Here is a 13,826-nt window from a genome sequence, read left to right on the forward strand (position 1 = left end):
TTCTGTTACTTCTTTATGTTTTTAAATTTGACGTCTTTTATTCTTTGATCTTGCTGTATTCCTGTTCTTTTAGAATTATTTCACTGAAAACATTTAGAGGAAAATAGCCAGTATTAAGTCTTTGGTGGGAGAAAGACTTGAAACAGAATTTGAAGTAGAATAACTAGTTTATCTGTAAATGGAAATGTTGACTTGATATATGGTATGACATATTTCTATAAATGGAGGATTCTTTTTATAGATGAAAAATTTAAGTCCACAAGGTTGGAAAGTGACAGAAATCAGATCCTTAATGGAATGTTCAAGCAGCGAGATGAAGGAAGGCTAGAATTTTCAAGACAAACGTGTTTTCAAAAGGGGGACTTGAAAATATAGAACCTGAAATGTAGAATGAACAGCTTTTCAAAATCCTAAATTTATTTCCCTAAAGGTCAGTTGTACAAGTTTGTTGACTATCAGAACATTTTAGTATACTTAACTATAGCTTTAATTCCTATCAGGAGATAAGCTCATCAAAGGATTTTTCAAGTGGATCCCTTCTATGAACCATTCTTGTGGTTATCTCAATCACTGTGTATTTAGATAAATTCTTCCACATGCTTAGAAAAGCAATGTTATTTCTTTTTACCCTCATTGTTTTAGTATTCTAGGATTTGGTAGAGTATAACATACAAATTATATGTATGTAGTACGTGTATATGCTTATAATAATCTGAAATTTTATCATTACACATGTGTTTTTCTAAGGCTTTTCTGTTATTAATCAGCAAAATTAGATGTCATACAAACCTAAAACTCTATAGGGACAAATTCTTAAGTTCTTTTCTCTCTTAAATGGCACCAGAGAATTCATTGCTTGAGGTTAGGTAGGGGCCATAAGAATAACAACAGTTATTAACCAGTAATAGCGGCTTGGATGATGCCAAAGCCATTTATGTCACATACTTCACAACAGCCCTATGAAATGGCAGTATTCGTATCTGCCACTATAGAAGGTGGAAATGGAGGCCAAGAAAAGTTAATAGCATGCCCCAAACAGACTGCTGACAGTAGAAAGCTAGCTAGCAAGTGTTGAAACTAAGCATTTAAACTCAGGTTTGACTCTAGACCATGCTTTAAACTGTATTGTGCCTCAACACAAATAACATTGTTTTTTATTTGAGAAAAGTAGGATTTTTTTGTGATTTACTTGTTCACTTGTTTACTTTACAACATGAGATAGAGATCTAAATCTACTTTAATACATGCATGATATATTTTATGGATGTATTATAGCTTATTTAACTTCTGTGGCCTTAATGGATAGTATCTTGGTTCATAACAAAATGATACCAGCTGGGTGACTTATAAGCAGCATTGATGTATTTCTCACAGTTCTGGAGCCTGCAGAGTCCAAGACCAGGGCAGCAGCAGGTTCGGTGTCTGGTGCGGGCCCTTCACTAGCTCACTGATGGCTGTCTTCTCCCTCTGACCTCCCAGGCCAGGGGGCAAGGGGACTCTTTCAAGCCTCTTGTATGAGGGCACTAATCCCATTCGGAGTGCTCCCCTTTCATGACCTAAGCACCTCCCAAAGTCCCCATCTTCTTGGGCATTAGGTTTCAAGGTATAATTCGGGGGTGGAATGAGTGGGAAGGATACAGACATTCAGAGCATAGCAGATATTTAGATGGTTTAGTAGTTTTGTTTAGAAAAAGAAGGGATTTAACCTTGAATTCTAATATGTAAGGGTTTACCGCCTCTAGTATGTATTTAATCTAGTGTATAATGCGAATATCAGCCTCCTAGGTGGCCTTTTGTGAACAAGAGATCAGTGTTTTTTAGACTGTCTTTATTTAAAAGTTCTCATTCACTTGTTTTGACAGGAGTTGTGAAGTTATATATAATTTGCTAAGTAGAATTTTATGTTCAAAATACATACCTGCAGATATATATATTTTATGATTGAACTGAACAAACATTATTTAATGGTTATGTATTGGTAATTTGTTCGTATAGTTCTGAAATGTGACCTTTAGAAGAAAATGTCATTAGACCTTGCTATCGTAAGTTTGAATCAATGTTTTCCTTGTGCTCTGTATATGAAAATGAAATTAAAATATTAGTATATAAGAGTTATTGTGGTACCTTTATAAAGCTTTATAGGCTTGTGAATTTGTGATGTCAAAATTATAGGCAAATATACTAATAAGTAGTCCTTTTAAAAGGTAAACTGTGAGGACATTTACCAACAATAACTATTATCTGATGGTTTCAGGGGATGACATCTAGAATCTTGGTGTAAATGTCAAATGTTATAAACCATGAGAAAGTAGATTGGCATTTAATTAGGTTGCAGACCATTTAAATGGAAACAATAATAGGAATGACATTTAAAGGGAGGTTTCAACTTTAATGCAGGTCAGTAGCTGTGTATGAGGTCGGTCGTACTAGATGGCAGTAGGGTTTTTGTTGTTTTGTTTTGTTTTGTTTTAAGCTTTGTAAATATGCCCTTTATTCTTTGTGTAATTTCTTAAGCAATTTGGAGACTTGACATTCGTATAGTGGAAGAAAACCTACATGTGTGATATTTAAATGGTGATAGAGAGACACATGGGTTCAACTTTTTTAGTTTTAAACAGATTATTTAATGCAGATATAAATGTCATCTACCTGGATACTGCTCCATATAATATCATATGGTAATAATCTATATTATTAACATTAAAATAATAAAAGGTTTTTTAAAATGTGAAATCACTTGAATTTTTATATTAAGTGTAAATATATGAAACATGTCAGTAGATTCTTCAGCCCAAATGCACTTTAGCTATAATACAAATACACTGAGCCCTTTGGGTTACCTACTCTCTTCATTCTTAGACTGCCTTCCACTCTTTCTAACCTCCGTTCTTGCATTGAACTATTTTAGGATCACTCCTTCTTTCCTTTGAGATCATTTTCTGACTTGCTTCCCATACTTGTGAGAGCCTGATTTTCTGTGGGCTGTGCCAGGTCAGTAGTTAATCGTCATGTTAGTCTAAGATTCGGTAGGCCAGAGTGAAGACAGAAAGAAATGTCAAATAATGGTTATTGTCTGCTGGTTAACTGAACATAAAAAAAAATGGTTATTGTCATTAGGCAGTATTTTCAAAAAAAGTAAGAACTGCAAAGTTGTTGGCCAAAGCCTACAAAGTCTGTGTTATCTGTTGCCATGAGAACATTGCCCGACAGACAACCACAACACCTGAATGGCATACAACATGCACTTAATGCTTATACTTCTCCAGGCAGATGGAGGGCAGCTAGGTTGCTTATCTTGGTTGGGTTTGCTCACAGCAGGCTGGCTGCTGATGGAGGCTGACTTCAACCACAGTTAAATACTCTGCTCTGTTCTGCATATCTCTCCTCCTGCAGCAGGCTCTCTTGGGCTTAATCCCATGATGAAGGCAGAAGCACATGAGAGAAAATATTCTCAAAAGTCTGGCTCACCAGAATAACCCAACCACAGTACATTATTAAATTGCAAAGGATGGGGATGCAGACAGGGATGAAGGATTCAGACCAATTGTGCCATCTGTCACAAAGCCAAATTAGAAACATGGCAATAACAAGAAAAGAGAGTTCATGAACTTTTCTTTTTATTCCTTAATCTCCCTACTTGAATCCTGTCTGTATGTGTTAAATTTTCAAAAATATCTATTTACATATGTATGTAATTTTTTTTGAGCTATAAAAAATGGGAGTTGAAAATCTGCATATAACTCCCTAAAAACTAAGAGCCTACTGTTGACTGGAATCCTTACAAATCACATTAAACAGTCAATTAACACACATTTTGTATGTTATAATATAATAATCATATACCATATTCTTATAGTAAATTAGAGAGAAGAAAGTGTTATTAAGAAAATCATAGGGAAGAGAAGATATATTTATAATACTGTATTGTATTTATTGGAAAAAATACATGTGTAAGTGGACCTGCACAGTTCAAACCCATGTTGTTCAAGAGTCAGCTATATTATTTTTAGGTGCACAACATAATTTTTTTAAAGGATTTTTTTTTTTTTTTTAAGAGAGCGAGTGGGGGAGGGGGCAGAGAGAGAGAAACTTAAATAGACTCCCCGCCTGATATGGGGCTTGATCTCAGTGACCCTGAGATCACTACCTGAACTGAAACCAAGAGTCGGGTACTTGCCAACTGCACCATCGGGGTGCCCCTAATTTTTTTTCTTGTGGTGAGAACTTTTTTTTTAAGTTTGTTTGTTTGTTTACTTAAAGTCATCTTTACACCCAGTGTGGGGCTTGAACTCATGACCCCAAGATCAAGAGTCACATGCTTCTCCAACTGGGCCAGCCAGGCGCCCCTCTGGTAGTGAGAACTTTTCAAGATTTACTCTTTTAGCAATTTTCAGTATACAATACAGTATTGTTAACTATAGTCCCCTGCTATACGTTATATTCCCATGACTTACTTATCTTACAGTAGAGTTTTATATTTTTTGACCATTTTCACCCACATTTCCCCTACCCCCTGCCTCTAGCAATCACCAATCTGTTCTTTGTATCTATGAGTTCTTCTTTTTAAAATATTCCAGATAGAAGTGATATCATGCAGTATTGATTATCTGTCTGGCATATTTTACTTAGCATAATGCCCTTAAGTTCCATGCATGTTGTCACAAATGGCAGGATTTCCTTCTTCTTTTAATAGCTGAATAATATCCCATTGCATATATATATGTATACATGTATATATGTGATGTATGTATGAGTATGTTTATGTATATACATATATATATATATACACATATATATATGTACATATATCTCACATTTTCTTTATCCAGTCATCCCTTCATGGGCACTTAGGTATGAGCTGTCATAATATCATTGTGGTTGTCTATTCAGATGTAATCTCTAATTGGATTTTTTGGTTTTTGCTGTTGGGTTGTATGAGTTCTTAATACATACAGGATGTTAACCTCTTATGACACATAATTGGCAAATATCTTCTCCCAAATGTGTATTAAATTTTTATGGAATTTAATATCACTTTCATAGCCAAAGGATAGAAATTTATTACTATCATAATTCACTTAATGATTTTAATTAATGTTAATATTACTTTAAAAAACTCATGAGCCTTTTTCTGTATACTTCATTTGATGATATATATTTTGACCCCTTATCACATTTTCTAATCTTTATTGCCCTAAACCTGTTTTCATTACTATAGTATATAATATTCAAATAAATATTTTTCTTCTTCTATGATTTCTTTTGTTACAAAATATACTTTTATTTATTTTTAACTTAATTTCAGAAGGTGGAGTTTCTTCAGTCTCTGAACTATTAATAGGATAGATACTAACTCCAGGAAATAGAAGTAGTAGTTAGAGACTTGAAAAGAAATTTGGGCAATTGAATCTTGACTCATAACTTTTTACTGCCATGTTAGCACTTCAATACCATGAAGATTTTTTACGTATATTCACTTTTTCAAGGTATTCTCATTAACAGGATTAGTCTGAATTACCTGGTCCATTTGAGAGGAATTAGAAGTCTCAACACTGTAGAGCTTTTACCTCTTTTCAAGCATATTAATGATCAAAAAACCTTTTATTCTCATCCCTGTTCTAGGGTATTGGAATATAGTTTAATTCCCTAATGTATGCTTCAAAATTATACTTTATGGAAGTATGTTTTTTGGGGGTTTTTTTGTTTGTTTTTTTGTTGTTTTTTATTTATTTTTATTATGTTAATCACCATACATTACATCATTAGTTTCTGATGTAGTGTTCCATGATTCATTGTTTGCGTATAACACCCAGTGCTCCATTCAATATATATGATCTATATGGTGCCCTCTTTAATACCCATCACCAGGCTAACCCATCCCCCCACCCCCCTCCCCTCTAGAATTCTCAGTTTGTTTCTCAGAGTCCATAGTCTCTCATGGTTTGTCTCCCCCTCTGATTTCCACCCCCCTTCATTTTTCCCTTCCTACTATCTTCTCCTTTTTTTAACATATAATGTGTTATTCGTTTCAGAGGTACAGGTTTGTGATTCAACAGTCTTACACAATTCATAGCACTATGGTGAGCGCTGTGGAAGTATGTTCTTAAGAGAGAAAATTGTCAGCATTTAGTCAAGGTTAGGCTTTGATTCACTCAGAGCACCCTCCTACCTAGCACGCTCAGACGTACAGATGCACCTAACAGTAAAGATCTAGCCATCTTCACAAATAAGATAGAAAGAAAACCTACCTTTGCCTCTGAGGGCTACTGTAAGTACCAGCCTAATGTGATGTGAGGTGAGATGGCCTGGTAAGTGGAACCAAAACACACTCAGGAATTGGATCTGCAGTGTGCTAGTGTGATGGGATTTCTGAACCATAAGCATTGATATGGTTGCGAATTGGAGAACAGTGGTGGTAGTGGTGGGGAGGGAGGCATGTTTGAAAGGGCTACTCTAAAACCCCCAGACACTTGGGATAATCAGAGAGAGGAAGAGGAAAAGACACATAACACTTCCTTTAAAAATTAGGATGCAAACTGAAGTTGGCTGCATTTGAATATAAAAGAACTCATTTACATCTTAGAAGACTGATTTTTTTTTTTAATTATCCTTTTCGATATCAAGCAGATAGCACACTTTTGGGCAACTTTTACTCAACTCACTAGTAGGAAGTTGTGCCAATTTAGAATATTTTCAGAGACATATCTAAAAAAATGGTGTATATGGAAAGTGTTCTGTAATAGGAATCAAGAAAATCTTTTTTCTCCACGGACAATCTTTTTTTAAAATCATAATATCTTAGGGTAGGAATTGTTAATCTAGAAGGTGGGTGAAGGGGCTTCAGGGCGTCTGTGAACCCCAGGAAATTATCAAATGTTATGACATGTGAATTTTTTCTGGGAAAACATGATATATTTCAAAGAGGTCTATAGTCCTTCCTTCCTCCTGAGATAACTGAACTGTATCTAGAAAATCTCCCAATATGTGTTATGCGCAAACTATAATGTCTTACTAGGGGAAATAGAAGAGGGGATATGGGCTACTTGGGTAGAATGATGAATGATTTTTAGAAAAGTTGATCAGGCCCTTGGAAGAATAGATGGGAGATACAGTTTGTGACAAAATTTGTGTGGGTGTGATGGCTACTTCCTGTTTTCTCTCCTGTGATAAGAGTGGGTCTTCCCTGGTTGATGAAACTTTTAGGAAGAGGATTTATGACAGTTGAGTTCCTTTTGGAGGACCTGCCTTTAAGCAGATATGGCAGGTTCAGAGAAAGCCATTCTGAAATATTTGCTGTTTTTCAGTGACTTCAACTCAAAATAATATACCAGAGAAGCATATTTTGGAGTGGCATGTCCTAAACTCCTTCATACACAAGTTATACAGAAATCAACTATTTCTGTATACCATCTACAAACAGAAAATAGAATTTGTTTTTTAAAAACATTATTTATAATGGCATCAGAAAATAACATGCTTCTATGAATAATTTGAGAAAATGTGGGCAAGACTGCACTGAACACTCTAAGTCATTATTAAGAGAAATTAAAGGAGTAAATAAATGATGGCACATACTCTCTTCATAGATTGGATGGCTCAGTATAATAAACATATCCGTTCTCCCAAAATTGATCTATAGGTTCAGTGTAACAGTGTATTTTTTACCAATGCAGAAATATTTGTTCTACTAATATTAAGATCCATTAGAGACCTACAATAATTAAGATGCTGAAGTTTTAGCACAAGGATCAAGAAATGCATTGAAAGAGAAATAGCCCCACACATACAGAGTCACTTGCTGTGTGACAAAGATGGCAGAAGAGAGGAGTAGGGAAAGGATGGTCTTTTCAGTAAGTAATGATGGGTTCATTTGATAGCCTTGTGGAAAAAAATGAAAGTTAGCTCTCACGAGAGGCAAAAATAAATATTAGGTAGAATGTAGATCTAAATGTGAAAGGGGAAACCTAATACAAAGACCCATACATGGGGACACCTGGGTGGCTCAGGAGGTTAAGCGTCGCCTTAGGCTCAGGTCATGATCCCCGGTCCTGGGATCGAGCCCTACATTGGGATCCCTGCTGAGCAGGGAGCTTGCTTCTCCCTCTTCCTCTGCCCACCCCCACTCTCTTTCTCAAATAAATAAATAAAATCTTAAAAAAAAAATACCCATACATATACACCATGAGACATGTATTAACAGCATTATTTATAATAGCCTCAAATTAGAAACAGCCCAAATGCCCATCAGCACTAGAACAAATACATAAATGCTGAGCTATTCATCAGTGGAATACTGTGCAATACTGAAAAATGAACAAACTACAGCTTATATATGTTCCTCTGTGGATGAATCTGACAAACATAATATTGAGCAAAATACAAACATGTATATAGTTATTATAAATGAAATATTATGTCCCAAATGATTCCATTTGTTTAAGAAGTCACTTTATAGGAGGAAGGAGGAGATGATTGAGTTGGAACTACAAGGAAGGGTTTTTGGAGTGCTAGTAATATTTAAATGTTTTGTCTGTGGTTACAAGAGTTTTTGATTTGTGATAACTCATTTATCTATACTTTGATGTTTTTTATACATTTCTACCTTGATTTTCTATTTCAGTTAAAAATACTTTTAAAAACCTGTAAAGGTATGTGTAGAGGTGGCACATAGGTGTATCCTAGCTTTATAGGAGGATAATCATTTAGTGTTTAGGACTTGAAAAAATATGGAGGCTTTTATAAATTTTGGAAGATGTTTAGTGACTCTCTAATGTTGAATAAACTAATCTTAGAAAAAAAGTAAAAAAGGACTAAGATCGGGAAAAGTAGAAATGCCTGTTTTTCTTCTTGAGTTCACCAACCACCCACCTCTCCCCAGTTTAAACATCTAAGAACTTCCTAAAATAAACTAACCAAAATTAGATGTAATATGCTGTACATTTGGAAGTTTGGAGAAAATAAAGGGATGTGAATGTGTGTGTGCACGCAAGTGCATGCATGTGTGCGTGTAAGGCATCTTTTCTTGGGTGTAGATTTATTTTTACTTTTGTAAAATACATGCAGCCACTCCCTTTGCTGAGAACCCTATTTAGTTGGGAAATTGAATTTCTAATTGTAGTCATTCTGGTAGCCATCAAAGATTGACAGTAATGACATGGAATATTGAGCTCTGGGGAATTCAAGATTCCCTTCCTTTTTCTCTCAAGAATCTGTAGAAAATGCTTCAAGAAAATATTGATACTTTGAGAGCTTGGTTACAAACTAGTGAGGGATATAGTGAAGGAGATACCTGGTAATCTTGTGAAGACTTCTATGTGCTAATATGGAAAACTCTCTAAGACATAGTATGAAGCTAGAAAAAGAAGGTGAAAATAGTACATTTAGTAGTCCCACCTGTAAATAAAACAGATAATATAACTAAATGCTGTTTTATGCTTTTTTCTTTCTCTTTTTTTCTGGAAGGTCACAATAAGAAACTGTTAGTGTATAACTTTGGAGAGTGGGACTAAAGATGTGGAGAGAGAACATTTGGTTTTCAGTTTATACTTTTAAGTTAGTTCTGTTTCAATTTTTACCATATGCAGGTTTTTAACTTGCAGAAGAAATAATTGAATTCGCACCCAAAGGGACTGATCACACTGAGTGACGCTGAGGAGAGAGATACAAGTGGCTTAAAAGCCAACGTAAGGGGTGCCTGGGTGGCTCAGTTGGTTGAGCGACTGCCTTCGGCTCAGGTCATGATCCTGGAGTCCTGGGATCGAGTCCTGCATTGCGCTTCCTGCTCAGCAGGGAGTCTGCTTCTCCCTCTGACCCTCTTCCCTCTCGTGCTTTCTCTCATTCTCTCTCTCTCTGAAATAAAAAAAAAAAAAAGCCAACGTAAGTCTGGTAGCTATTGAAGCAGTTTGTGCTCTGGATTCTATTACGCATAAAGTGGCACCTTCAGCCCAGAGCCCCTGGTTTTAAGGACCCTGCTTCTTCAGCCTTGTTATGTGCCTGTATTCTGGAATACTGAGAGACTAGAGACTGGCTAAATGCTTGTGCTTTCCTGGAATTCCTGTGACCCAATCTGATATCCTTGAAATTCCGTAACCTTAACTCTAGATCACACCAGCCCTTGCAGAATATAGTAGGGGGTTTGGTCTTGGCCTTCACTCTGAAAGGGAAGCCATTTGATGGTTGGACAGAAAAGGAGGAAATCTAACTCAAAAAGAAGGATCGAAATGCAAGAAATAAGAGTAAGTGTAAGCAATTAGTAAACATGTAGGTAAATCCAAGCCTTAATTGCATAAAATAAGAAATAATAGTGACTAATTTGGGACATATAAACAAGATAGAACTGAAATACTTATCCACATTAAAGTTTGAAATGAGGAGAAGGGGTAATGAATTTTAAAGCATTCTTAAAATGCTTATATTATTCAGGAGGACTGTAAAGCCGTAGATATTTTGGCTTAAATTGAATATGAATTTTAATAATTTAATTATGACCACTGAAAGAATAGAAGTAGAATGTATAACTTCTAAATGAACTGATGGAAAAATGGGTAAAAGAGAAAAGTATCAGTTCAATAAAAGGCTGAGAAATGAACAGAATAAAAAGAAGCAAAGAAAATCATATGAGAATTACATAGTAAGATGGTTTCAAATATATCACTGATCACAATAAATGTAAATAGACTAAACTGACCACAGACATTTCTCAATTCGGATAGAAACAATAAATTTAGCTTTGTGTGATACATCTAAAACATAAGTGATGTGGGTTCACAAGCAAGCAAGCAGTCAAAAAAGAACTCTTGAGACATTTTTGGTGCAAAAAGGTGCTTTTCTTATAGCCCAGGGATAGGACCTGTGGGCAGAAAGAGTTGCACTTTTTGCTGTATGAAGCTGATGGGTATACACTTAGTGCTCAAAGGGGAGGAAACAAGCAAGGAGTATTAGATCATAAATGTCTTCTTCAAACTTCCACTCGTAAAACTACTTTGGCAAGATTTCTCTGGTGCTTATCTTTCAGCTCGATATTAACTATCGGTGAGATGTACAGGCAGTCAGGAGACCCTCTAAGAATGTAGCAACCAGTACATATTTGATCCCTATCGGAACTATGCAGGCTATAGGTCTGCCTTCTGGGCTAAAGGTGAACATTTTTTTGCTTCTATCCCTCATCAATAAGGATATATAAAGGATGAAGTAAAAGAATGGAGAAAAAAATATTTCAGGGACACCTGGGTGGCTGAGTCAGTTAAGTATCTGCCTTCGGCTCAGGTCATGATCCCAGCGTGCTGGGATCAAGTCCCTCATCAGGCTCCTTGCTCAGCGGGGAGCCTGCTTCTCCCTCTGCCTGCTGCTCCCCCTGCTTGTGCTCTCTCTCCCCACCCCTTGACAAATAAATAAATCTTAAAAAAAAATTTCAAGCAAATGCTAATTAGATGAAAGCTGATAAAAAGAGCTATAATATCAGACAAAATAGATTCTAAAGCAAAAAGCATTATTAGGGATTTGGGGAGGTGGCATAAAATGAGGAAAAGAACAATTTACTAGAAAGGTATAAGAATTATGATACACTTTACAAGGCAGCCTCAGACTAATAAAATGAATGGATAGAATTTCAGAAATTGACAAATCCACTATTAAAATGGGAAGTTGCCTGGGTCAGGGGGTTAATCAGGCCACTGTAGAGTGATACTCTTTAGAATTACTTCCTTAAGACTCCTTCTCAGACAATTGTAGTCATTTAAGGCAGATAAAAACTTAGAAAGACTTTGCCAGATTTTGCAAAATAAATTTCTAGTTTTTTTAGATAATAATTGCTCTCAACCAGGTAACCTTCTTTCCTTTTATCTGGTTTAACATTATAAACACTACTAGTAAGGTTGATATTCAGAGAGAGGCTTATTACTTTGGAGTTCAATAATATAAATTTTTTTTTGTTATTAGGACATTAGTTAAATTGAAATTTATCTTTTGACTGTATATGAAGAACTTTGCTATGAAAATTAATACTGCATTCAAGATTGTAGGTTTAATTACATTAGAACTTACATCTCTCAAAAACTGAAAGTAGTTTATTTTTGCAAATATATAAACTACTAATTATTTTTTTAAATTTTATTAGCTAACTTAGGTTTTAATAGTAGGATGCTAGGAAATTATTTTTTTTAATTTTATTAGTTAATTTAGGCCTTAATAGTAGGATGCTGGGATTTTAGTTTTTCCATATCCCTGAGGATAGTAAACTTTCATTTCTTTTGGAAAATCTATAGTTTGAAATTCACTCTGTACTAAACCCAAAGTATTGTAAATCAAAGAGGCCTCCTTCTGTATACTTCATGTACATGTAAAGAGTTTTTCTCTTGATTAATGAATTAATCATAGTATTCGGTACTGGAAAATGGGGAAAGCTCAGTATACCTGACTGAGTGAACAGTGAACAGTTCTCTCTTCTTCAAGGAATTAAAAATATGCAGACTTGTGACTCTAAATTTAATTAAGAAGGCCAGTGTTTAGGAGCCAGTGATTGGTCGTGGGTAGGTGGAAATTCCATATGTTGTTCAAAAGCATAAGGTCTTTAGAAGAGAAATAAGAGCTCTAAATGATCCATTCTGAGCAAATTGTGTTCGCCTTTCCCACCCTCTGTGGTTACCAAATCGCGTGTGTCAGCTGGACATTTTGACCTAAAGGACAGGAGTGTGGAAGACGTAGAGGAGGTTGATGAGAACAGTAGGTTGATAAAACGGCTATGTAACAGGAAGACAGGGTGCGTGAGCAATACAGTTTTGAATTACAAAGCTACGTGTCATTCCTATGTGCATATAAACAAGATTTGCTCTTATTTCCACCTTTTTGGTTGTATGTTAGCTGTATAAATGGGTTCATTTCAAGCCATCACCTCTTTGATAACAGATTTGTGTGAAGGCTTAATCTGATGTCAGAACATAGCATTACTGTTGAATCTGTTCTGTGTACCTGTCCTTACTTTTACATAAATAGATATGTAGTGACACTTCCTTTTGTTTTTTAATCAACTGGTCAAATATTGGACAAATTCAACAGTCTGAAATATAAATAAGAACCAAGAAGGGAATAAAAATATCCTCTGAACTGCCAGAACTGATGTCACAGTATACACTTCATTCATAGGAACCTCTCCCAGTTATCATGTGATTAGTCATCTCTTTTCCCACTTTAAAGCAAGTTAGACCAGCATGAGGGGAGATAAGAGAAGATCAAGAAGAGAAAACTAACACCTTAGGAATAAGAGATGGATTCCTAAAAATCTCTAAAAGTTAAAGAAAAAGGAAAGACAACATTTCTAAAGATATGAGTGAAGGGGCAAGCAGCCATATATACCCACTAAGCTCTGATGGAGTCACTTTTAAAACAAAAATGTGTAGTCGAACAAACACGGTTCACTGGAACACTAGTGAGCGCATACAGTGGTTCATTTTAAGTCGAATTTGCCTTCTTAAGGTACATGTTCTGTGTGCCTTATTTATGAAACCAGAAATATGTGACATACACTGTAGAAAGATTTTCTTGGAAATATATTCTGATAGTTTTAGCATCTAAGAAAATCAGTTTCATTTGTCAGGGAAATTTAGTTAAGCTGACATGCCAGGGAAATGAAGAATTGCTACAGAAATCCATGAATTTGTCATTTGCTGTACGTTTGCAGAAACATGCCCTATGTCTGGCTTCCAAATACAATATAATTTTTAATGTGTTACAGACTAGAGATGTTTGATCATTTAATTGTGAGTGCATGTATGTGTTTAATTTTATGTTTTTTATAGGATAATTGACATGTTATAATGAGCTAAGTGATA

At 35.4% G+C, this 13,826-nt stretch overlaps 1 protein-coding gene across 1 annotated transcript in view; it reads left to right on the top strand.

The window, feature by feature from the left end:
* Nucleotides 1-13,826, top strand: part of COG5 (component of oligomeric golgi complex 5) — a 310,052-nt gene that overhangs the window by 252,571 nt on the left and 43,655 nt on the right. The gene's annotated exons all lie outside the window — the stretch shown is intronic.

Source organism: Eumetopias jubatus, unplaced genomic scaffold (genome assembly GCF_037043125.1).
Source record: "Eumetopias jubatus isolate StellerSeaLion01/CBP00866 unplaced genomic scaffold, mEumJub1_p1.0 scaffold_14, whole genome shotgun sequence".
In the NCBI taxonomy this organism is placed as follows: Eukaryota; Metazoa; Chordata; class Mammalia; order Carnivora; family Otariidae; genus Eumetopias; species Eumetopias jubatus.